Source organism: Vespa velutina, chromosome 3 (assembly GCF_912470025.1).
Source record: "Vespa velutina chromosome 3, iVesVel2.1, whole genome shotgun sequence".
In the NCBI taxonomy this organism is placed as follows: domain Eukaryota; kingdom Metazoa; phylum Arthropoda; class Insecta; order Hymenoptera; family Vespidae; genus Vespa; species Vespa velutina.
This window is the reverse complement of record NC_062190.1, coordinates 4,115,721-4,142,740: the sequence shown is the minus strand read 5'-3', so window position 1 is coordinate 4,142,740 and position 27,020 is coordinate 4,115,721. Positions and strand designations below refer to the sequence as shown.

Here is a 27,020-nt window from a genome sequence, read left to right as displayed (position 1 = left end):
GAATATTTATATTACATAAAGTCAACTGTGATTATTTTAATTTCCCCGGAGATTAAAATTTTACAATATTGGAATTTTGTATTAAAATTATTTTAAGTTTCTTAAGGCATAACAATCTTTGTGACATAGTACACAAATTTCTTTATTTCTTTATTTTTATTTCTTTTTTTTTTTAGAATTATCTGTTCAAAGAATAACTAAGTAAGTTACCGTAGATTCTCCGTGCGAATATCGTGAAACGCATTTCTTTGCATTTGGAATGATACAGGAAATCTGAGCATCTATTATTTATGTACACAACAAACAGATAAACGCTACTTCAAGACAAACATGCCCCATTCTAATGTGACATAGAATAGTAATGTAATAGAAGGTTATGAGCTTCCTCTCTTTTGCCGCAAATTTCGAGAGGCGCCACAGTACAGAACTTTCTACGCGAAAAATGTCGAAAACAGCATTTACGTTAATAATAAGAAAAGGTATAATTCTTTACTGATTTTAATGAACAATATCTCGTTTTAAAGACGAAGATTTTTTCTACGATATATATTTTTCAAAATTTTAAAAAAGCTTTTTATTGGTGCATAAATTATTATTGAAAAATATTATTTTTTAATACGACGTTTTTGAAGAAAATAAAGCTTTTTCAAAAATTCAAAAAAGATATATCCTAGATTAAAGCTTCATCTTTAAAATAAGATCCTTTTCATCAAAATCGGTCAAGAATTATGCTTGTTCTCATTGATGGTGTAAATCATTATAAAATCAGGGATAGTGAACAGCTTTAATAGAAATAATTAGAATTAAATTGTTATAATTGTCAAAAAATTGAAAGACTTGTTGGCTTCTATGCGATGGTATGAAATATTGATATTTAAGCGAATTTAAATAATTATTTTATATACAAAATGTAAAATGATGATTTCATCGTTTTAAACTCGATAATTTACTTCCTACTGAAAATATTATCAATTTGATAAGTTAGAATTGTTTGGAAGAAATATTGATAATGAAAAATTTATTGCAATGTTATTATCATTTAATTATTAGTGTTGCTGTAGAAGTTGTAGATTTAGTGAATTTCAAACATTTATTTTTAAAAATTCGTAATCATTTGTACTTCAACGTGTCTTTGGAAGCACAATTTATTAATGAATCAGATAAACGAACTGCTTTCATAGAATATCAATTGTAAGCCTTTATTCACCTTATCATGATATGATTATTAATATCCAGCTATGAATATCATTTAGAATAGCTTTGTCAATGGATAATTTCTTCCTGTTTTATCATAAACTTTTATCATCGGAGTTCATCCGCTTTATCTTCCATAAGCATTCAGATATCTATTTTATCGACTCAATATTATATAAGATAAAAAATCAAAACTTTATCTTAATTGTCAATGGAATAGGAAATTAAACTTTATCCTTAAAAAGGAAATATCATAATTTGAATATGTCAATAATCATAGAAATAAATATATAACATGTTGAAATTTTTAACGTCGGTAAATACATTCTTTTAATTGGTAGTTTCTGACTCTTTGGAGGGCAGCACTTTATATCTTTCAATTTTATTCGATATTGCGGACGAGTATTTGCAAATATTTAAAAATCATATACTTAATCGAATTTATTTATTGTTATATTAATACTTTCGATTTATATATTTTTAAATATCTATAATAATTAATTCAAATTAATGTCGACAAAACTTTTATTAATAATATTTTGCAATTATAGTTAATTATTATTTATCATTTACAATTATTAGCAATAGAATATGAAAAATGATAAACATTATGTTCCTTTAAAAATTTTACACTTAGCTTATCGTATTTAGACTCTTTTACATTTTGTATTCTACATATAAGCAAATGCTAAGCAAATTAGCGCTCCCAAAGCCACGCTTGCCTTTTGACGCTTTAAATTTCGGATCTTATCTCACGAGTAAGTATTTTAAACTGCGTAACAAGCGCCGAGTTTCTAAAACGTTCTCGTTACTTCTTGCACCTTTGGGTTGATATGGTTTATACGTTTAGTGAAATATCAAAGTAAAGATTACAGAATACATAACATAACTTATAATGAATGTTACGTGTTTATTTTTGTTTTGCCTCATGGTTCGTACATTTTTATAAAAATATTTTCTAATTTGAATACTAAATCTATATTTTATAATCCCTTGAAATCTGATTCGTAATAAATTCTTTAAATCTGAATCGAAACAAATATTGGTAACATGAATAAAATATTTAGTTTTTAGTACTCAATATACAGTTGTCCGATTTTGTCGATTCACTCGAGGCAATACTGTATGATTTATCTGAACCATTTAATTAACATGAAACATACAAATATTCTTATTAAAAAGCAATACACAGTAATTTATATTTTAACATAAAATTACACATTCGTTACAGTATGCTGAGTTTCTCGATTTTATACCGATCATTTATTAATCGTTTATATTCTCAACTTTTTATTTCTTCCTTTTACATTATAAAAATCCAATCTTTAAATAATTTATTATTAAAATATTCAGCATAGATTTTCGATTGTTTCCGAATCGTCGTAAGATTTTCGTGAAAAGTGTACACATCTTTTAAAGAATCTATTTGCTAAACGGTACGGACAATTTAAAGTCGTCCATTTTTATTCGTCCTTAGGGAGTTAGGGTCGCGGTTTTCAAGGCTAGTATATCGCTGAGATGTCGACTTATCCGTAACTTTCTCCGTCCTTCGTTATACGTTCCCTTTTTGTGTCTTTTTCTTCTCCTTATATCCTGGTAATAAATTTTCAAGTCGTCCGCCAGTGTCCTGAAACTCTGGAACGATGTTATGGACGATGCTCGAGAACAAGAAGGGTGGTTATTCGGGCTACCTTCGCAAGTCTCTGCACATACTAAGGTGGATTTACCGTAGCCCATCCTCGGTCTAACGACATACAGCTGCTATAGACTATTCTATATTTAGTGTGTATTTGTATGTGTATATGTATGTATATATGTATGTTGGCGGATTGAAATGGCATATAGTGATCTAAGGATCACCGTTTGATCTCTCTCTCTCTCTCTTTTTCTTTCATCAGATTTTCTTTTTAACACATTGACGCTGTAATTTGTATTTTACTGCATCGAATGATTCTTTGTAAAGATCAGCTACCATTATGTTTGAATTGTTTTAAAAAAACTATATGAACGGTAATAAATCATCTTACTTTATTTATTGTAGATTATAACTATAATTAAATATTAAAAAGACAAATTAGTTTTTAATTTATATATAATTATTAAATAAAAAATTTATATATAATTATTAAAAATAAAAAAAATTTTTTACAGCAAAACCGATATATAAAATTATATTGCAATGAGTAACCGGTGGTGAACATTGTCCGATGAGTTTATTTCATTTGAGCCATCAGTAGTACATACCAACGTCAACGTATTAAATATATCCATATTTTTTTAACAAGAACAAATAATTTATAGTAATATTTAATAATCGCTTTTATTTATGAAATTATCTATAATGAGTAAATTACGTGGATAAAAAAATCCTAATATTATACGAAAATTTGTATTTATTTTATATCAGGATCGCTTATGAAATAGAATATAATGAAAATACATTTATGATATTTATGAAGAAAAAAAAGAAAAGAAAAGAAAAGAAAAGAAAAAAAAACTATTAGATAGAGTTGAAAATGCATCAATTTTATTCGTTACCACACGACATATGTATATGTATATGTACATAGATACCATATGTACATATATATATAGAGGTAAGAACGTGTGAGATGGCTGTCTTGAAAAGTTATGGTTGGTATCGTTGCTGTATCAATATCTCGTTAGGAGCTACGACAGAAATAAAAGCGAGATGTTCGTTCTTACGTCTGACCAGCCAAGCAAAATCGTACGTTTCTCCCTCTTCCTTCTCTCTCTCTCTCTCTCCCTCCCTCCCTCCCTCCCCCTCCCTTACTCTCTCTCTTTCTTTCTCTGGAAAGAAGACGCCAAACATACGTGATATCGCTTCGTACCACCCGACGTAACTCTCCTCTTCATTTTTCTCTATCTTTCTTTCTATATTTCTTTCTCTCTTTCTTCTTTCTTATTACATTTTCTACGAAGAGTATTTCTCTCAGTGTAAAAGACGAAGACTCGTCGCTTGAAGAAAACTCGTCGATTATATCGACCGTATCGTTTCTACCAACGATGTAACGAAGATGGATTCGATAGATGGATGAAAGGTAGAGAAAGAGAGATAGAGTACAGACAGTTTTCGTCGAAAAGCGGAACGATAAAAACGAATTTGTGCTTCGATTTGCTCGTCATCGGTAAAAGGATAGTTCAAGTATATTGTTTGATATTCCTTATATCAAATTCGAAAATAAAAATATTCGAAAATATAAATAATAAGTATTATCCTTTTGAAAATTGTTAATATTAAATATCTGATAATATGAGATTCTTTGTTTTTAATTGATATTCTATTTATGAAATTAATTTATGTACAATTTTTATTATACATAAGACGTATTGGTACGTGTTGATTTTTGGATTTTATTTTATATATATATATATTATTTCTTTCAAACGACATGAGGATTGATAGGGAATCGTTGTTAGATAAGATCGGAAGAGATAAAGCAGGCCACAAACGACTGGATCGTAATAATCCAAAGAGAATTCGTAGGATATCTAGCTTGTAAGTATAAGTTATTCACAGATAGCGTATTCTGTTCCTCATTAGGGCAGGAGATGGATGTTTCGAGGTAGTAGCGAGTACTTGCAAGAGCTCGTGCTCAACGTCCTGAGCATCTAACTGCGTCGAAATTTGAGCGGAATTCATAGTCGTGTTGCGGATACGCCGGGAGTAATTGTCCGATGCCAAGGAAGCGAGGACTAAATTTGTCTACGGTTTCGAGGACTCTCTGTCTCTCTCTTTCTCTCTCTTTCTCTCTCTCTCTCTCTATCTATCTATCTATCTCCCTCTTGAAGTAGCTAACGTGCCTCTCGATTCAACTTCGTCGAATTTCTATCTCGAATTTCATTAAAATACTCGCTAAGACCTACGCCTAACGAAATTTGAAGCGACGTTGAGACATTAGAACTTGATCAAAATAACTAGATTTTCTTTTTGGTGAATAAAATATATTATGAAAAAAATCATTTTAGAATCACATTCGTCTAAGTAATTTCTCATGTATGGAAAAATGTCGTACCATATGAATCTTGAAATAAAAATAAAAATAGATATTGAGCTTTAAATTAATTTTCTTTTTTATAACACAGAAAATATTTCTCTATAACGTTTGTTCGTCAATACATTAAATCGACTGAACGTTCAGAATGAAAATATAAAATAATTTTCAAAAGACAATCTTTTGGAGGGGTGAAAGTGATTTAGAATAATTCACTATTAATATAGCCATTCTGACAAAAGGAACTCTGCAACTGGTGGTCGTAAGTACTTTACTTTTGTTATGTGAATTGGAAGGGTGCGTAAGCCACAATATTATACGTATATTCCTGTATATATATACAATATCTATATATACAAACATATATATATATATATATATATACACAATACATGTACCGATTACATCGCAAGCTGAAACATCGTTTTCACTGTCCGGTAGTTGGCATCGGGCCAGTCTAACTGAGAGAACACCCAATCTCATCCCTCCCATATACCCCATTTGACACCCCTCGACGTTATACGAGGATTAGGGTAGCATTCTCATCCCCCATTTCTATTACCACCCTTTAACCACCCCTTCCAAACCAACAGTTTACCTACGATCTTGTAATGACATTCTTCTATCTCACTCTCTCTTTCTCTCTCTCTCTCTCTCTCTCTATCTCTATCCTCTAACATCTCATGTGTATTGCATTCTTTATCGTTCGTATAGACGCACGTGCGAACGCACTTCTAACAGGCATTTGCATCCCGTTAAACGTCGTAAACTTGTCAAAGTATGCACAGCACCGGTTATATGCACTATCGTGGACCTAGTTTGACCTAGCGAATCCTACCAGTCGAGTCGAGAGAGAGCCAACATTTGCGGTATCTCTCTCTCTCTCTCTCTCTCTCTCTCCCTCTTCTCTTATTCCTCCAAAAGACAAAGGATCTTCCTGCCATTATTCCGAATAAATCGTCGCAGCCGAATACGTTCTCACGTCGATAGGAAAAAGAGTAGGAGAAGGAGGAGATGAAAGGCCTCTCATTTTTCTATCTCTTTTCCTTTCCTTTTGTTTTAAGAGATAAAGATAGAGATAGAGATAGAGAGATAGAGAAAGAGAGAGAGAGAGAGAGAGCAAGAGAAATGAAAAAAATGTTTTAGGGGAAAAAAGGAAAAGGCTGAGAATCCCTGGCCGGTCGTCCAACATCGGTGACTCGAAATTAAGCGAAATCCAGCAACGAGATAGGAGGAAAACTTTATGCAACAAATTTAACGTTGTTTTTAACATGTTAGTCGGTGTAACGCGTTAATGTCCACTGTATATGCAACGCGTAGTTCCACGCCATGTGCTCTCTCAGCGGTACAGAATTATATGGACTGTTAAATCTTCTACAGTCTCTTTAAACTACTATTCTCTCTCTCTCTCTCTCTCTCTCTCTCTCTCTCTCTTTCTCTCTTTCTTTCTCTCATTCTACAATTCTATGACAAAGAGAGAAAGAGAAAACACTTTTGACGTTTCCTACCATCGTGGATCATCGCACCTTAATGACGTACGACCACTGCACACATTTTCATTTACGACGGCAGCCCAATTTACGCCAACGTATTCGACGATAACTCTGAAAAATGTGGCTTTAGGATAACGATCTCTTGGCATATTGCGATCGTAAACGTTAAATAAAACGTCGCCCAGAATCTTCTCTCTACGTTACTCGCGTCATATCGTAGATAAATACATACGTATATACGTAAGTATATAGATTTATACCTATATGTGGATATATTTGCTGTAAATGATGCGAGTCGTGAATACTTGGCGATCTATTTATGACTCTTCATATATATTCTTTCTCTTCCTTTTTTCTCTTTTTATTTCCCATAGAAGCGGTTTAACATTTGTCTTGTTTATTTTTTCTTTTTATTTCTTTCTTACTTCATAAAATATTTCCAAACGATTACCACGTTTCCAAATATGTGTTTCACGTGGGCTCGCGAAAGTCTTATTATTCTTAAGCCCTTTATCTCCTCCAGTACTCTTGTTAATAGTTTATCGTTCGTTCGTTCGTTCGTTTATTCAACAATATAGTATATTAAATTAATATATGAATTTTCTTTTGTATTTTTTTCCTTGTCTTCCAGCGTTTATTCGGCCGGTTAGTACGATTATGCTTTTCGAAAAGGATTTAAAACGTTACGAAAGTAGTAATAATAATACAGTCGAATAATTAACGTTCGAAATAATGAAAAATTTCAGGATTTATATATGTACGTTTTATATATGCATAATACTTTTGTTTATATTTTCTATGGTATAAGATATTTTTTAATGAAATTGAATCGATATTATCGGTATTATAATAATAATAATGCAATATGTTTCTAGTAGATATATGTGTTTGGACAATTTGATGAATATTTAAAGGACTGAGTTAGAATCTGCAGTCGCAGTCATGGATAGCAAATTGGGAAAGTTGCTTGCCTCGCTGCTGACGAGGCTGCCAGAGTGCATTTGCGTCTTGTTGTATTATCTTTGAAAGTTTCTGACATCTTACGAGTTTCGAACTTTTGCTATATACGTATTCAAAGTTGGCTCGCGGTCTTGCAAACGCTATGGTAGACTACTAGCGTCAAAACCGAAGTAAAAGGGAACGTGTAGTTCCTTTCGAACTTATGTTAGCTTCGATTATCGTAGCTTGGTCAAAGTGATAGAGAGATTGTTGGGACATTGATTCTAATCTTTAAACATGTTCGTTAAGTGGGAGACAGGCAAAGCTACAATCTCTTAGTATAGAAATAAAGAGAAAGATAGATAAATAGATAGATAGATAGATAGATAGATAGATAGATAGATAGATAGATAAATAGATAGATATATAGATAGAGAGAGAGAGAGAGAGAGAGAGATGATTCTCCATAGAATGCAATTTTCATCGCGATCTTTTCGAGTATTTGTTGTTTACAGTCCGTACTCTGGATTTTCCTTTAATCAGAATACTTCGGCACTCATAACGCTCGTTCATGCTAACTGTAAAACTCTCGAGACGGATAGTACACACTTAATACATTCTTTGGCGAAGTTAGAGTAAACATAAACTTTGGATTCCCAAGGAAAGAGAGAGGGGAAGAGAGAGAAAGAGAAAGAAAGAGAAAGAAGAGTAACACTGTGTAGATCCGTCAAACTCGTGGAAATTTAACGAGTATTCCATTATTTTGATTAACTTTTATTCGAGTTACTTGACGGTGGACATCGCGACTTCTTTGTAATACTATAATGTTGAAAAAAAATAAAAAAATATATCAAGATTGCTCGTTAAACGGAATAACAACACCCATTGATAAACGATAATGAAGCTAACTGAAAAATAAATCGCGAATCTTTTCGTGCTCAGGAATATAACGCGCAACGAGGACGTTTAAGCATTTCCATTTACTTATATAGTAGCTAAATGCATAACGGTCCCCTTGCACGCAAATTCAAAATAGGTCTATGCTCGTTCGACTTGATTTACTCGACCTCGTCGTATGCGATGCTCCTTTCCGTGGGTGATATACACCTCGGTGGAAGTTATGCATATCCTAACTTTAATATTAGCATATAGGCGAACTCAAATTTACCATCGCGATCTTTTTGAAAGTCGTCACGAGAATCATATCATATTCGTTGATTCTAATAAATTTTTTTTCCAATATCTCTTATAATTCGCAACACAAATTTTCGGATTAATAAAATTATTTTTTTTTCTTTAACATTTGTTAACTTGAAAATAAATGATATGAAGGAAATAGTATCAACAGACTTCAAATCATTTCTGACATAAAATAAGCGTCCGATCTCATTTCACGTTGGTATATCATTTCATTTAAGTTTTCCTCTACCTATAATATCTACCTACATATGTTTCTCATATCGTAAATGTTCACGATCTATAGCGTTATATATCTCGTACTAACGAGCTTATCAAAAAGCTCGTATTTCGTGGACGTTCGCGAATGAAAAGTTTGACGATACTGTGATCGAAAAAAAAAAAGCAGAAAAAAGAGGCCAGCGAACGGGACATTTAACGAAGATGATTGACGTTATTTTGAAAATTCGCGTAATGGAATGTGGTATCGCAAAACGTGGCAAGAGATACGAACGGATATGTAACGAAGACACGTTGTACATAGAGGAACTACTACGAAGCGATATATCATGCGTAACGAGCGATGTATCGTATTGTGCGTGCGATGAAAATTATCTTATTCCTTCCAAACAAGGTCTATCAAACTTTATTCTTAAAGATATATGTAATAAAATCGATTATTTCAATTGTATTATTTCTTATCGTCGTTGATATTTTTTATACTTTTTTCTTTCCTTTCCTTTTTTTTTTTTTTTTTTTTTTTTTTTTTTTTTTTAAGGAACAAAAAAGAAAAACGTAGTATTTTTGAGGACGGATAATCGAATGACGGGAAAGTAACGAAATTGTATGGAAAATGAATGACGATATTTTCTATCGCTATCGGCATTCAGGTCAAATAAATATTTCCATTTTGCTAGATACTTCCGTCGGCAGAAAATATATCGTATCTCCTACCACATAACATATGTTTTTCAGAAATATGACGAGCAGTCGCTTCGGAGAACTTGTGATAGAATCGAACGTTGTTCTGACTGTTCGTTCGTCCTGTAAACGAACTCGTTCTATCAAGTAGTCTACCAGTACGATATAATCTGATCAAAACGAAACATAAAATGCTTGTATATTCCATCGATCACTATTACAAGATATTATTCGTAAGGATTTAGTAAAGAACGATCGATTAAACGATACAAAAATTTTATTTTGGGAATCAAATTAGATCTAATCTTAATAAGGAAGATAAAAAGAACTATGTTTCATTAAATGCAAGATTTCTTTCATTCTTTTGCTTTTTCACTCGTTACCATAAAATCAAGGACGAATGCATGGTCGATAAATTACAGTATCGTTATAAGTTTTCACAGTGCGATCGCGCGTAAAAACGTGCTCGTAAACTCTCGAGCCATTTCGCGTTAACCGTGGCTAATGATTCGACGTATACGCGAAATGGAGCGCAATTTGGAGAACGAATTATCAAGAGAGAGAAGAAATAAAGAAATACCGGTTGGCTAGAAGGAAACAAATGGGATAAAATAGTGTTATCGGTGGATGGGTGAACGGTGCCATGACATGTTCGAAAAATTCGAGAAAATCGATGGACACGCTAAACTAGACGATTAAATAGTCGAAAAAATCGATTGAACATTTATATTTTACTTATTCACGAACATATTCTATTTTTTTTTTTTTTCAATGACGTAATTTTTTTTTTTTTGAACAATTCACACTTAACGTCCTATTAAAAATATCCTTTTGTAAAAATGAATAATATTAAAAAAATTTGTCTTCGCGAATAAATAAAAATATCAAACAATCGTTAATAATATAACATATAAACGAGTACGATATTATTTGAATTATCGATTAACCTGAAATTTGGTTGGAAGTTCAAATGCATATATTTTTTTAATTCATATATATATGAATCAAAATTATATATATATATATATATATATATATATATATATATATATATATATATAATTTCGTCGCTAGCTCTTGTTTATTCGTGCTTAACGTGAAAATCTTTTTTTCGAAATTTTGAAATCTATATATATACAATTTTGAAATCTATATATATATATAGAGAGAGATCTCAAAATTTCGAAGAAAAGATTTTCATGTCAGGCACGAGTAAACAAGAGCTAGCGACGAAATTGACTGGTGGGTTGGGTCGAACGGGAGACGTGAGTTTACCGAATAATTCCGTGCGAGTCGCGTAGCTGGGCTTATCGCTCTGCTTCTCGTTACGCATGGTGGCCGCGCACGAGCACGCACGCGCACGTGCGTGGATCCTCGATATGCATCGACAAGTATGACAAAGATGGATCCTCCGCAATTGGAAATAGGATTCGTGGACGAGGACAAGGAAGTGAATCAAGAGAGGAAACTAATCGTCATGGAAACGTTCTTTTTTTAAATCTCGAAAATCAACGTTAATCAACGTGTTTCGTTAACGAACTATTTATTAATATTACAAACTACCCCGCAGTCGACGTTGGAAGAACTTTATTGATTTATAAGTTCTCGCTCGATGTTCGTTATTCGATATCAATTTTAGCTCGACAATCGATTGTAATTACATTAAATTGAACTAATTGAAATTGGTACGTCGACGATGCTTTTCTAGATACAATCGATAGAAATGTTTCAATATATGTGATTTTTATTAAGACGATTCTTCTTTTTAGTATGGAATTATAATCGTTTATAGACTTGAATGAATAAAAAAGTAAGAAATCGATGGAAACGGTACTTTTAGATAATTGATAAAATGAGGTGAAGGTCAAGTAGAAGGTAGAGGCAATGATGAAACGAATTCAAAGGTGAACGGAGGAGGGTTAGAGATAGAGTGCTAGAGATAGAATAGCATTGTCGTTCAACCTTGTAATTTGCCAAGATATGAATTCTATATAGGATACAAACATCAGCAATGAGAATGGTAATGGCCCTTTACGGAAATACTTTTTCTTTCTTTTTCGAACGATGAATTGTCGGTACAAAACGATAGGCATAATTTCATGTATTTGTCTAAGAAATTATTTTAGAATCTTACTATATCTAATTTGTTTTTTTATTAAACTATAATTATCAATGTAAAATGTAAGTATATTAATGTATAGTTTGAATTAGAAAGAAAAAAATTTTGAAAAAAAATTGCAATATGCATTCGCTCGGTAGTACTTGCGTTATATAATCTACATTTAGATTTGAATATCCTAAGTAATACCGACCTACGTCTTACCACGTGGAGGTTATTATATCTGGAGACCCACAGTATGAAGATGACTTTACTCTAAAATCTACTCTATTAAGTACATAAGTATGTAAGTAAACCGATTCAAGTTGGTTGATTTTAAAACGATAGTATCGAAAAATCTATTTATCTAATCGAAATATAGGAATAAAGTACTCGACATTTCACGCAATTGAAAGATTATATGTCTTTCCATATCATAATATAACTCACAAGTTTTCTGTTCCTAATAATATTTCATCCTAACTATTTTTGTTTGATTCATGATACTGGAAAAGTACTTGAAAGTTGATTAGAAGAATGCTTCAAAATGAAACCTGCTTGTATTCTATTTAAAAATTTTAAATCGTTTTGTTTTCTATGCGAGTGATTTAAAATTTCATCGAAAATCCAAATTTATTTATAAAAAAAGTAAAAATATAAGATTTTTATAAGTTTCTAGAAACTATTTCTCTAATGCCAAATAAAGTACATTATCAACCGAAAATAATTCTGATTTAAAGGTTCTACTATACTCCGTTTAACGAGTCGAGTCAGTAGAAATAAACAAACATACGTGATCGGGACAGGAGAGTATTTACAACTTTCAGATCCCTATTACTACAACAATTTGTCAGTAATACATCATTAGTCTAATAAGCCGGAAAAATTGAAATTAGCTAATAATAACCCATGTATTTTCGCTCCTGAATTTTTTAATTGATTATCGTTTGACAATCAATAGCTGATGTTCATCTCATGTATCACGTACCTAGCATACGAATGTTTTGTTTATTTCTACTAATTCGACTCGTTGAACGGAATATAGTACTTATTCATATTACTTAATCATATTGAAAATGAATAATTTTTACTTCTTAATCGCTTATTATAACACGGTGAAAATGAAAAACATAGCATACATTATAATAAGCTGGTTTGACCTTGTGTATCTTTACTTTGTGCGATTTTAGTGTTCTACACAATTGCCATTTCTTATTCGTTTCGTAATTTGAAAAATTTCTATTTTAATGACTTTAATAGCATTTGATTTTATAGACAAGAAAGGAAATAAAGAATATATATATATATATGTATGTATGTATGTATGTATGTATTACTTATGACGTATAAAATTCTGAATTTAATTTAATGCAATTTTAAAAAAGTAAAAGAAAATGAAAATTTCTTGATTCTAATCTAAACAAACATTATTTCCCTGTAATGCGTGGAAATGGGAGAACTTGGCACATATCCTGGTATGGTCGTTTTAGCTTCGTGTGCATCTTGGTTCAATGCACTTTCAGTGGTTCCCACAATTGTCATATCTTATACGTTTCGTAATTATGACTTTAATATAGAACTTGATTTTATAAGAATAAAATTATAAATTTAATTGAATTATAGGAAGAAAGAAAATGAACATTTTTTAATCTGGCTTTAATATAAAATTTGATTTTATAAAAATAAATTTGTAAATTTTATTAGACTTTAGAAAAGAAGAAAGCGAAAAATTAATGACTTGACTTTGATATTAGAAACGTATAAGATATGAAATAATCCTATTCGCGCACGTGTGGCAGTGTGGGACAGGAGACGGAATGTTATTTTGTCTCAGTTTTTCAAATCTACACCACTACCATAAGAGCATTTTGAGTGACAACATGGAAAAAATTAAAATGTAACCAAGATCATTCTCGAAAGGTTTTGATGAATCTCCTTTGGTGAAAATAACTCAATAGTCTATAGTTTCCTTCTAGAGTCATAGTATGTGAGGATCTCTTCGTCATATAGTTTCTTCTTTTCTTAGCACTAAATGCAGAATGAATTCTAGAATTCTAACGCAATCTTAACGCAATCTTAACATAATCCTAATGCAATTTAGAAAAGATTTTTGCATAGAAAATGATTACTTCTATCGATCGAGAGTGTATAATGTATAAATTGAATATATATAGAAATTCAATATATAGAGAGAATATATAGAGATTAAATATATAAAGAAAGTATATATAGATCGAGAATATATATATATATATATATATATATATATATATATATATATTTGAAAGATCGAAAAAACATAAAGGAAGAAACATGATTAGTACATTATATTAATTGCTGAAATTTCTGAGTTAAAAATCGATTAATTTATTTTAGGGCCTACGAGTTATGATCCTTTGTCTTTGTCTTTTATCAATAATTCTACTCGACATTTTTCATTCAAAAGCAATGACTCTATCGAGACTTTTCTTTTATCAACAAAATTGATAAAATATTCAATTAATTTTTATTTAAAAATATTAATGAAAAATCCTTGGATACTGCTTTTTACAAGCGATTATTCTATTTGTTAGAAAAATAATCATACAATTTTGCTTGTAATCCAGCAACTCGAATCCATCGCGAATGTCATCTTGCTCATTCTTTATTATAATTCATTAATATTAATTCTTTACTATTTCCGCACGAGTAACATTTTTAATAATATATTAAAATATTCCAAATTTCATTTAATTATAATTAACGCGTTTGAACAAAAAGACCTTATCCTGATCTAATAAATAAATCAAAAAATAAGAAATCTCTGAAGAAATTTATTCGTCACTTAATGCTTTTCTACTAATTAATTACAACCAATCACATTTACCGATTCGGACCTTTAGTTCTTGACATGATTGAGTGATCGGAAGGATTTAAAAATTCACTTACTATTTAAGAAATTCTACGATGGCTTCAAAACACTCGTTCGCGATTGTGGAGCCACCGTAGAACTGAAATTGAGAATAGATGGAAAGGTGGTTGAAAATGAGGTAGGTCGACATCGCTATAGATTGAGATCCTCTTAAATGATATTTTTTAACGAATGATCACTGAAGTTAATTTGCGAAAATCTATTGACTTTTATAAAAAAATCTGTGTGTTTGTTAAAAAAGCAGAAAACTTTGCGAACCAATACTGACTCTAACGACTATATTACACGCAGTCGATGCAAGTTCACTTATTATTTAAATAGCAAAATGAGAACGAACAAACACCGCTTTTACATCGTTATATTTTTCTTTCTATTGTAGCAATATATACAGTCAATTACATTATTGCTACACCCGCGATTGTAATAATCTTCTGAAACAGAAAAACATGAACATAATTATTGTCTGAACTCGTATGAATGATTCACTTGTATTATTTCAATGTTTGACTAAATAAGACTTGTCTGCTTGTATTAGGTGGATCGGAATGTAATGTTGCTTTCTTAAATTAAATTCAAACAAATACATTTTTAACAAGTTTTTATTTTTAATCACAATCAAATATCGATATGCGCAGAAACTACATCACTTTCCAGTCCACCTAATACTATTTAAAAAATATCTGACCATATAAAGGTCGTCCAATTATACTACTTAAATAATGTTAGGCCATATAAAGGTCGTCCGCTTGTACTACTTGAAAAATGTCTTGAGAAATAGTACTACTACTATTTAGTACTTATTATTTATTATTTACTACTATATATTACTTACTACTTACTACTACTATGGATGCCTGCACGATGGCCATTTTGATCATGAAGATAGAGTCTATAAAATAACTATAAATGAGTTTTTATCGCGTCCAACAACGACTCTACTTCGTGATTCAGCATATTATTATTTAAATATTCTTCAACTACCTGATGTACATTCATAAAATAATCGAAAATATAAATTATTGCAGTTTATTTGCTTGGAAAGTGATTTCATCTTTATTTGTCGAAATTTAAAAGAAAACTGTTTCGATAACAGTCAAAATGGAATCTTTGCTTTTGTAGACATAAACAGGCAACGACCGGAAGTTCTAAATTGAACTTTTTTCAAATGCTAATTTAAATCTATGTATGTATTTTATATTTAAGGCGTGTTTCGACCTATGAAATGTTTAAATAAATGTATTATTGTTTGAATATTGGCTTATTAAACTCCATTTAAGTTTCAAATTATTTAAATAATTTTAAAATTATCAAAAGTAGAATTTATTTAAGCTTACGCGTTCGGAAAGAGAGTGCTTCGATATTTACTCGTCGAAATCTAAAAGAGAACTGTTTCGATAAGAGTCAAAGTAAATGAGAAGTTTGTTTTTATTGATAGTAAATGAAAGCAAAAACTACACGTTGAAAATTTAATCGCATTGAAATGTTAAAGTAAAATTATTTTATATAATACTTAATAATCTGTATAATACTTAATGTTATAATACTTAAGAGAATATATTAATTGTTTAAATATTAGTTCATTGTATTTTCTATACATTATATATTGTTTAAATAATTCTAAAATTCCCAAAAGTATTAATATTTCTATCTTAAACGTTTGAAAAGAAAGATCTTCAATGTTTACTTGTCTGAATGCAACAAAAAATTAATACAATAATAATCAAAGTCAATGACTGTTTTTCTTTTTATATTAGACGAAGATAACGATTCCGAGTTTATTATTTAATCATCCTGAAATTTTAAAGTAAAATTTTATTGATATTTAATACGTATTCCGAGCTATGTAATGCTTAAGCGAATGTAATATAATCTTGATTATTATAAATTATTGTTATATATAACTATTAATAACTAGTAAAATTCACTATAATCGTATATATATATATATGTGTGTGTGTGTATATATATATTTCTTAGATGATTGTTAAATAATCGTAAAAAGGATTTGCATTGATGAACTAATTGTTTTTCATGTATCAAAATCATTCAAATACTTTTTCTTTAATGAGAACGAGTAACAAAATTTGTATCTATTGAAATATAAAATTAAAGTTCTTTTATAATATTTAAAAAATTTAATATACCCATATTCTCGTTTAAACCTTCATCTTTAAAATAAGAACTTGTTCATCAAAATCGGTCAAGAATTACACATGACCTCATTGTTGGCGTAAACCATTATAAAACCAGGGATGATGAACAGTTTAAAAGTTTCACATTATGCATATTGCGTCTCATAATGGTATAATTTTATCGCAATTACGTTCGCATTAAAGATAGTTGTCGATTTATATGAACAATGCATTCTCGTTAGATATAATCATTTTCTAGAATAATTATAATAGTTGAAGAAATATGTTGTCAACAGCAATCAACGTTATTCTCTCGTAATCATTGTTCACAGTAATGCCATAGCCTTATCCTTGTTGGTTATACATATCTCCCTTCCATAAAATCATAATTATATGGTTTAGAAAGGTTATTATAATTAAAATATTTATAAAAGAAAAAAATCTTAATTATTTCATGTTATATAAATTTATATTCCTATAAACCTTAACGGTATGAGAAATAGAAATTTCATAAGTGAATATAGGAAAACTATAAAATATAGTATCTACATTCCGAAAAAGATTCTTAGTGAATGCCTGTAGTGCGTCCGACAGTTTACTCGTAACGCGTTACGTGCTAGCTCATGCATAGAATACTTGCATTTGATGATAAAAGCACGAAGATGTCTCCTACGTAAACGTACGAATATATACAAATATATATATGTATATATATATAATACATAATATATATATATATATATATATATATATATATATATGTATATATGTATGTATTATATATATATATACACAGTACTTGAAACCCGTCCATTTACGTATCGTCACGGACAGGAGAGAAGAGGTTCGCTTTCGTTTCGACAACGTGTCCCACGTGTATTCGTGTATTCAGAGCGAAACCTTCTATACGAATATAATATTACGGGTATACGCATATCCACGTGCTTTAAACGTCGTCGTAAAGAACGAACGCGACAGTCCGTAAAAAGACCACAAGGCCCATTCTCGATAATAATTTATTCGAAATATATACGAAAACTTTTTTAGAGGATACCTTGAAAAAATGTTGTTTCGATTTGTATATATCATATAGAGTGTCTCAAATGTATAAGTGATGATTAGTTCTATTTACTTCTAATATAATTTTTATCGATATTATATCCATTTATTTTTATGTCAGAGTTACAAACGAGTAAAGAAAAGTCCGTTGACTGGACGATTGGATTCTTAACCACAATAATAATTTCCCATTGATCTATCGTTCGTTCTGTCTTGGTAATGATAAAAAAGCTCTGGTCTGATATTACGAAGCGTCACGCGAGGTGCGAATTATTATTTTTCTTGGATGAATCATATGTATGTATACATTCGTTCAGTCGGTAAATCAACGAAAGAGAAAGAAAAGGAAAGAGAGACAGAGAGAGAGAGAGAGAGAGAGAGAGAGAGAGAGAGAGAGAGAGAGAGAGAGAGAGAGAGAGAGGGACATATAATAGCGGTAGAAGCAGAGAACATGTAAACTTTTCAATAACTCTCTCACGTTCACTCCTCTTCTCAGAAAACAAAATTTATTCTATCATCGATTTCTACGCAAGGTATTCGAGCCTCGAACATTTCCTATCGCGTTCGCATAAATAAGAAGAAGGAGAAGCTCGCAAGGTGTTACATTCCGAAATTCGTTGATCTAATCGCGTCGTTGGGTTGCTGCGTTGCGAGGGGGAAGTTTTTCCAACGGGCAGTGCTGCGGCAAGCTCGAGTTTCTAAAGAAAAAGAGAGAGAGAGAGAGAGAGAGATAGGGAGATAGAGATAAAGAAAGTAGAAAGTGTAGTGCGCGGGCGCACTCGACGAAGGGAAGGAAGGAAGGAAGGAAGAAAGAAAAGAAAAGAAAAAGAAAGAAAGAAAGAAAGAACGAAAGAAAGAAAGAAAGAAAGAAGAAGCTGGATAGGTAAAAGAAAATGAGACAGAGAAAACAAGAAGAAGAGATGAAAGAGAGAGGAGGGATGGTTTTCGCTGCGTAGAAGAAGAGTAGAACGCGTAGATGTGTATATAAGAGATGGTGGGACGAAAAGGGAGAGTTGTGATGGTGGTGAGGGTTAGAGGGTGGTGGTCGTCTATATTTTATATCCGGTGTGTAGTAGAAACGCGTCGGCAGGGCGCAGACTCGAGGTAATCGGGGTCGGTCGGCTCTCTCGGCAGTTACTTGTCGCGATCCACCGTGGCCGCTCCACCGTGGTCGCTGTCGTGAGAAAACGCACCGCGGGAGACGCAACACAACGCACGTACGTACTCATGTACGCACGTACGTATTAAACGGAAAAAGGGAGACAGGGAGAAGGAGAGAAAGAAAGAGAGAGAAAGAGAGAGAGAGAGAGAGAGAGAGAGAGCGAGAGAGAGAGAGAGAGAGGGGGAAGAGAGAGAGAAAGAGAGAGATAGAGAGAAACAGAGAAATAGAGAGAAAGAGAGAGCGAGAGAGAGAGAGAGTGTGTGTGTGTGTGTGTGTAAAGGGAGAGGGTGGGTCCTCGTTGGCCACTAGTACAACGTAGATATCTATAGGAAGATATATAGAAGTTGACGCAAAGCTGCAGGAAAAAGCACAGCTTGCGCACTGTTGCTCTCCGCGCGCGTTTATCAAGCTCTCCGCAAGTGGTGCGCGCGCGACCGTGTCGAAGCAAAAGCAGTCAAGAGACCTCGAGTGTCCAGTGTGTTTACGTCCTCCGTTCTTCTTCGTGTTCTTGATTGTTATTGTCGTCGTCGTCGTCGTCGTCGTCGTCATCGTCCTCGTTATCGGCAACGTGTTTTCTTCTCCATTGTCTTCGCGTGAGTTCCTTATTGTCTTTATTTATTTATGTCTAACGAGTATTTGGAGAATCCTGCTGGCTAATTTAAGTCCCGTGTTATATCGTTTGGAAGAAGAGATTATTTGTATATGAATATCGACTTAGAGTGGAGGAAAACACGAGTGATCAGCTGACGGAAAAGAAAGCAGAGCAACTTTGAAATGAAGTTTCTTTGATCTCTAATAAAATTCGTGAATTTAATCGTTGTGGTCGTCATCGTCTTTGTCATCGTCATTCGTGCTTTAACAAATTCGCGAATATATATATATATATATATATATATATGTATATATATTATATATTCCTATATAAGAGGAACGTGAAAAAAGTACCTTCTATCCGTCGGTTTTGTTATTTTCATTCTGTGTGTCTCGAGCCTCGCGCTCGTTCGTGCTTCTTGGTGAACGCTCGTGCGGCAAAGTGACTTCCTCAAAGTGCACCAGCAACAAGGCGATACAGCCTCGCGAACTCATCGTCAGCATAAATGATAAACGAAGCGAAGGCATCGAGTTGAGGTGAGTGTTGTATATTTATACACAGATATGTATATATATATATATATATATATATATATATATATATATACATTTGTAGTATCTATTGGACTTCTTACTACGCATTTCCCTTACGGAAACCCAGAGGATTTAATTAGAGAGAACGGATCGCCGCGTTAATTGCGCTCCTCCAATCTTAGAAATCTCGAATTACCGAACACCCCCTCCCCCTGCTCTTCCATCCCAGCCACCGTCTCTTACTTACCTCTCACACTCACCTCTCTCCTTCTTTCTACTCTCGTTTTACGCTCCTCTTACCAAAAGACGAGATAGTGCCTCGGGAGAAATTAAAGAGAATTACGCGGTTTACCGGAGGACCATCCCCCAACCTATCCTTCTTCCTCCTCTTTCTCCTACTTCTTGTGACCTTTTCATGCTAAGTCTACCACAAAGCATAATGAGAGGATACGTCCGTTAGCATTGTTTCATGTTCATGGAATAACCCTTTCTTCATATTTTTTATATTTTCTTCAAAATTACTTCGATAAATCTCATAAAAGAGACATTCTTAACTTTCTTTGTAAAATTTTAAAGATTATTAACGTTCTACTTTTTTTGTTTACGATACGTAACTTGTTTTCATCTTGGCTTCCCTTTTTTTCTTTTTTTTTATAGGATCATCCATTCTCCTCTCTCTCTCTCTTTCTCTCTCTCTCTCTCTCTCTCTCTCTCTTTCTCTCTGTGTCTCTCTCTCTCTCTTCTTCTTTCCCTCTCTCAGGTTACATCGTTGCTTTACCATTTTCTTCGCTCGATACGCGTCGTATAATGTTTATTGCATCTTCTTCGTGGAATATTTAAAGCGTTTTCGTAGAAATACGCGCTGAGCTGGAAGCGTATATTCTTGAAATGAGGGATCGTTCGAGGTAAAGCTTTATCGGGTAAGAAGTTTTATATTGTCGAAACCGCGAAAGTCAAGTCGGCGTCACGAAACCAGCAGCGTGGAATAAAGGATATTGCCAATATCCTTGTAGAAAATAATAAAGCTCTATAAAGGTTTATCGCAGTATTCTAGTATCCCCTCTTGGGTTCCTTGTCGTATTCTTTTCGATTATAATCCATAATCATTTTGCTTTTTACCGTTAAATTGTATTTTATTTATATCCGATATTATTTTCCTTTTTCAAACGACCCAAGAAGAATTCGCTTTTTAACTACTAACCTGTCTTCTTATCCTGACTTCTTTTAGATCTTAGAACATTGTTTATAAAGAATGACCGACTTGCTCAACTTTTTTTGAGTACAATAAGTACATTAAAAGAAAATGTTTACGAGATATTTTATTTTTTTTTTCTCTAAGGTCGAAACTTTATGCTAATTTCAAGAAGAATTTTAATAAAATTCTTTGAGACTAAGGATAGGAAAACAAAAAAATAGAAAAAGAGAGAATGTTCGCTCGAAGGATGTTTGACTAATAGCCGTTATCGTATTAAAGGAGTAGGAACGGGCTCGCAATGAACGTACCGAAAGGAATCTCATTGAAGGAACTCGAGTTACTTTGTACTTGAATTAGAAGTACCTATGTAATGAAGAATACCATTAATTGCATTGAATATCTTTCCTTTCAAGATCTTAAGAATTCTTTGATTTTCTTAAGTTTTATAAGAATTTTATTTTCCCATGTTGTTTTTCTCTGTTTAGATCGTAGATAAATAAGTTATTTTCTTAACTATTAAAGACTTTTGTTCTTTTTTCCTTTCTTATTCTGTAGGTCGAGGATTTTTCTAAAAGCTTAGTACTGCTTTTGACGCTCAGGAAGTAACGTCTCGTAAAAAAGCAAGCGTTTATATAGGACTGAACAAAAACAAGTTACCTTTCGAATCTTCCGCACAAATCAGATCAGGTTTTTAACGATATAAATCTCTTCGTAGCTGTCTCGATCGTGAACACGAGGATCGAACACCGTTCAACGTTGGACTAAGATCGATGCAACGAACCTCTCTTTTCGACCGCAATCGTAAAAAGATTCTATACCGATTCCATCGGATCATCTGAAACACACACACACACACAGACACATATATTATATAAAATAGCAAGGTTCACATTGAAACCTATTGAATTTCAAATTTGGTTCACACTTAGATATTATATACGTGTGTAAAAATTGATTACAAATAATAGATGAACGTGTTATAATCTTATATTATACGATATTAGGTATAAATGAATATTATAATTTAACGTTTGGAAGTATGCTATAGAAATAGCTTGTTAAACTGCTTTATATCTTTATTATTTCTTTATACAGTTAAGAAATAAAAAGGGAAAGAATTTGTTCGTTTTATGTCATTCATCTTTTATAAATATCTATGTATGTATATAGACTATAAGTGGTATATATGCATATGCTGGAATACGTATATTCTAGAATGCGGTCCTATGTACATATACAGATGGTTACACATATAAACGAAGATTATCATTGAGAGAATACCGTATAAATGTCCGTTAATTATCCCAGACATCTAGGGAATTTGAGGAAACCTTGTTGTCGTTTTGGTGGAGAATACGTTGTACATCCGCGTACCATGGATATCACCTAGAATACGATCAAGAAGGAGAATTCTAAGCAAATATGTAGGCGAGAAGCATTGTCGAAAGGCAACTGTATAAAATTTTAATGCGCGTAGGAGAAACTAGAAAAGAGAAAAGTTTTTCAACTCTGAACTTACGATTTTAACGAAACTTTACTAAAAGTAATTTATTTTTAAAGGGTTGAAGCAACTTTCTTGAGGTTCTAACGTTATTTCGTTATGTAAAAAGTATTTTATAATCTTGAAATTATTATGATACGAGCTGCAAATAAATTTTAATTTGGGTGATAGTGAAAAAATGATAAATTTTCTTTTGTATAATCGGCCATTTTTTTTATATGTACATATTCAACTGTATATGTATATATATATATATCATATATATGTGAATGATATATATATATATATATATATATATATATCATCAGGAACGAGAAATGAACGATTTTCCCACTCCTCCAAAGTTCTCTTCTGTCTTTGACGTTGACCGAGTGCGTTCACATACGTTCTTTTTGTACGGTTCCCACAATCTTTCTACAGAATTCAGCAGCATTTCGGATTCGAATTTAAGCGATCGATCGACCGACACCTTTTCCACTAGCACACTAATTCTTGGAACTCGATCGAGAAAGAGATCGAGCTCGTTCATCGAATTCTTTTTTTCTTTTTCTCTCTTTCTCTCCTCATCATCTATTTCCTTTTTTCCTAACCAACTTTTTACCCTCTCATTTTCAACATAGCGAATGATATACATTTGTCGATGAAGAACACAGCACGCAAACACTACTATCATCACAAACACTCTAAAGTACACTTCGAATCGCATTAGGAACTTCTAGACTGAACAATAAATTTCTATCGCAGGGAGACGATTTGTTTGGCTAGATGCATCGACCGATCGAGTTTCTTTACGTCTCCTCCATGTCCTCCTTCCGATTTACTTAGGACATTGACGTACCGTATTTGTTTTTTAACATTATTGTATCTTTGTAATCAATTTCTCGAACAATGTACACAACATGTACGACAGTTTAAATATATATCTTGAACCATATCGAACGTTTTACTTTGATTTCTTAATTATTATATATATTCATTCGATTATCGTTAATGCGATAATACTTATATAATATCCTTTTTCAACGAAATTAAATATAAGAACAAACGTTGTGCTAAAAGGATACATCATCGCGTTTGTTCTTTTCACATTATTGTTCGTCGTCAATTTCTTCTGAAATACCAAGTAGGAGAAGCACTTCATTTTGCTTTTAGCATATATCTCATATTGCCGGCCGTCTCCACTATTCAATACCCATTAATTTTAATGGGTGTTAGCGGTTAGTTTAACACGTTTCACATTCAACGGTACAATGGGTACTCCTACCGGAACAATTTCGCGATAATAAACGTTAAACACCGTCGGATGAACGTAACACGTACAACATACACATACGATTGACGTAAGCTACTAGCACCTTTACTGGCAACTTACCTTTATATTATTCCCGTAGTCCATACCTTCGCGTGACGTTGATCGATAAATACTTTTCGTGTTCCTTGCGTATCATTTTCAATAAGAAATCTTTCACCAAGTCTTTGCGTGTTTTACACAAATCGAGAACTCGATACTTTAACTCTTTCATCGTCGTCTTCGTCTTCTTCTTCTTCTTCTCTTAGTTCATGACTAATCGACTTCTAATGGTTCAACTTCCTATCTCATAATATTTCACTGATGAATACCTTACTTTGAACGACGTTGTAATATCTTCGATTTCTTTTATCAAGGAATGTGAAGAACGCGTTAAATTTGAGAAATTTTTCAGGTAAATCCAAATTTAGTTATCTTTGGAAAGTTCGACCAACCGTATCTGATTTATCACTAACACTCTCTCTCTCTCTCTCTCTCTCTCTCTCTCTCTCTCTCTTTCTCTCTTCTTTCCTCGTTTGGTGCTGTCTCTCTGTCTCTCTTTGTCTTTCTCTTCGCCAACTCAGGCTAGTATCCAATACCCATTAATTTTAATGATGAACGTGGTCAGTTTAACACGTCCTGGACTCATTGTAACAAGCTTGTAGCGTAATAAATCATATACCCTTGTCAGTGAAAAGTGCATGGCTCAGATAAGTACGCGCGTTATTTGTTACCCCTGGTGTTATCCGGTATATCCCTTCTCTTACCTCCTAACTCCTGTAACATTCTCATCTACTATGTTGGTGTGATCTCTACATAGAACGGTGGGTAGTTGAAGGACACAATATCACCGTCACCTCTTCAAGACCGATCGAAATGCCTAGAGATTATGTGCCTTAGCTATATTGTAAAAGATAATATTATTGGTTGATCATCGAACTACATAAATCTTTTATTAATTTCTGAAAAACTTTCTACATTATTTTTTTTCTTTTTTTTTTTCTTTCTTTCTTAATGCAAAGTATGAATTTTTTACGATATTATTCTTCCTTTCATCTATCTTTTACGATCGTAAGCTTTGATCTTCGTTTAATGTATTCAATCTGATAAAAATCGATGAAGATATTAATTAAAGGTAATATAATACTCTTCAGTTTATAATGTATATACACTATTTCGTTGTAATGGTCTACTAATAATTTTAATAATTAACTCGTAATTAATAATAGCCAGTTCACGTTCAAATTCATAATTTATGAAATTTCAGTATAATATTATTGACGTAACCAGTTATTCTTCCGTTTTTCAATCGTTGATTTATGAAAATTATTATTATTATTTTGTATTAGTTTATGCTCAAGACAATGAAATGAGTATAATAGCTTTTATGTAAGCTTAAAGGTTAACCTTGAATTATCATAAATTTTGTAAGGCTGCAAGAGAGTAGGAAGCTTTAATATCTCTAACATTCTCTCTTATCGATTTGGCCAAAGGCATGTTCGCTCGTGGGCGCGCGTTACGCGCGTCGCGTCGGCAATAAATGTGCGATAAGGTAAACGCGTCGTAAAGGCTAAGCTATTTGTTAAGTACTGAAATTACTTTTATCGTCTACGAGCTAATCGAAGTTATGACTATCATCGATATGACAAGAAAATATCGAAAGGTATCGTGTGATAAGAAAATTTCTAAAAAACATGATTTCGATAATTTTTCAATTTATTCCGTACTTAAAAAAAAAAAAATATAGCAATTTTATGTAAATAATAATTTTCAAATCATTTAAAAATGTACCTTACTCATTTCAATCCTTGATCATCATATTTATATTAACTACGTATATTTACCAAATTAATTACTATTTATTCACGTATAATATTTTTGTAATATACAATAATATATTATATCATAATAATATTCGATCGTGATATAATATATATATGTACGTATAGATACATATATGGATATACATATATGCATACGTAAAAAGATTTTTCATTCGATACTCCGCTTCAGGAAAGTGATATTATATAATATCAATGATATAAACAATACCGTTCTTGAGGTCTCGAGCGATTTTCATAGATTACAACTTCGGATGGTTTCTTGGAAGTGATATAAACAATAACGCTCTTGAAACCTCGAGTGACTTTCAAAGATTATAACAAGTCCGTCTTTTGTTGGATACCGAAGAGCCAACATCATTACCATCTAAGTACGAGCTCGTCCATTTAATTAATTTATAATTCGGATCGTTTTATATTTATTTTTTCTACTACGTAATCAATTAAGTAATAGTGTATTTGTTTATTAATACCATATATTATATATCGATAATACAAGATAATTTTAATATTCTAAGGTTACAACAAGTTAGTTTTTTATTGGATAATATATAATCATTACATAGAAATTTTTAATTGAAAATCGTTTTCATATAATAATATAAACGATAACGAAGACGTTCATTTATTTATAAAATAATCAAACTGTTTATAAATGTAACAACGAAACCGATAGAGTAGTCTTTAATAATATAATCGTTATAATTGGCTAAGATAGATCGTGTGTACGATCTTCACATAGATTATATTTTATAGAAAGGCATGGATCAAATTTGCAAGATTTTTTCAGGAAATGTTTCAACGCTCGATGAGATTTAGCAAGGCGTAATCACTCTTACATCTTTCGACTGCTTTTAACAACACGTCCTTTTATTCGTGAGAATGTGGAAAACGTTTTTACATAGGGTGCAGTACTACTCGACGGAATTAAATGTAAATTATAAATCGATAAGAGCCTGGATGTTATCT

The 27,020-nt window shown here is 32.1% G+C and overlaps 1 protein-coding gene across 2 annotated transcripts in view; it reads left to right on the top strand.

Annotated features, from left to right (window-relative positions):
* The first annotated feature begins 19,069 nt into the window (after positions 1-19,069).
* LOC124947620 (teneurin-a) overlaps positions 19,070-27,020 on the top strand; it is a 487,449-nt gene continuing 479,498 nt past the window's right edge. For both annotated transcript variants that reach the window (XM_047490033.1, XM_047490032.1), the window contains exon 1: positions 19,070-20,229. The gene's annotated coding sequence lies outside the window, so the exon portion shown is untranslated. The remainder of the gene's footprint in view (positions 20,230-27,020) is intronic.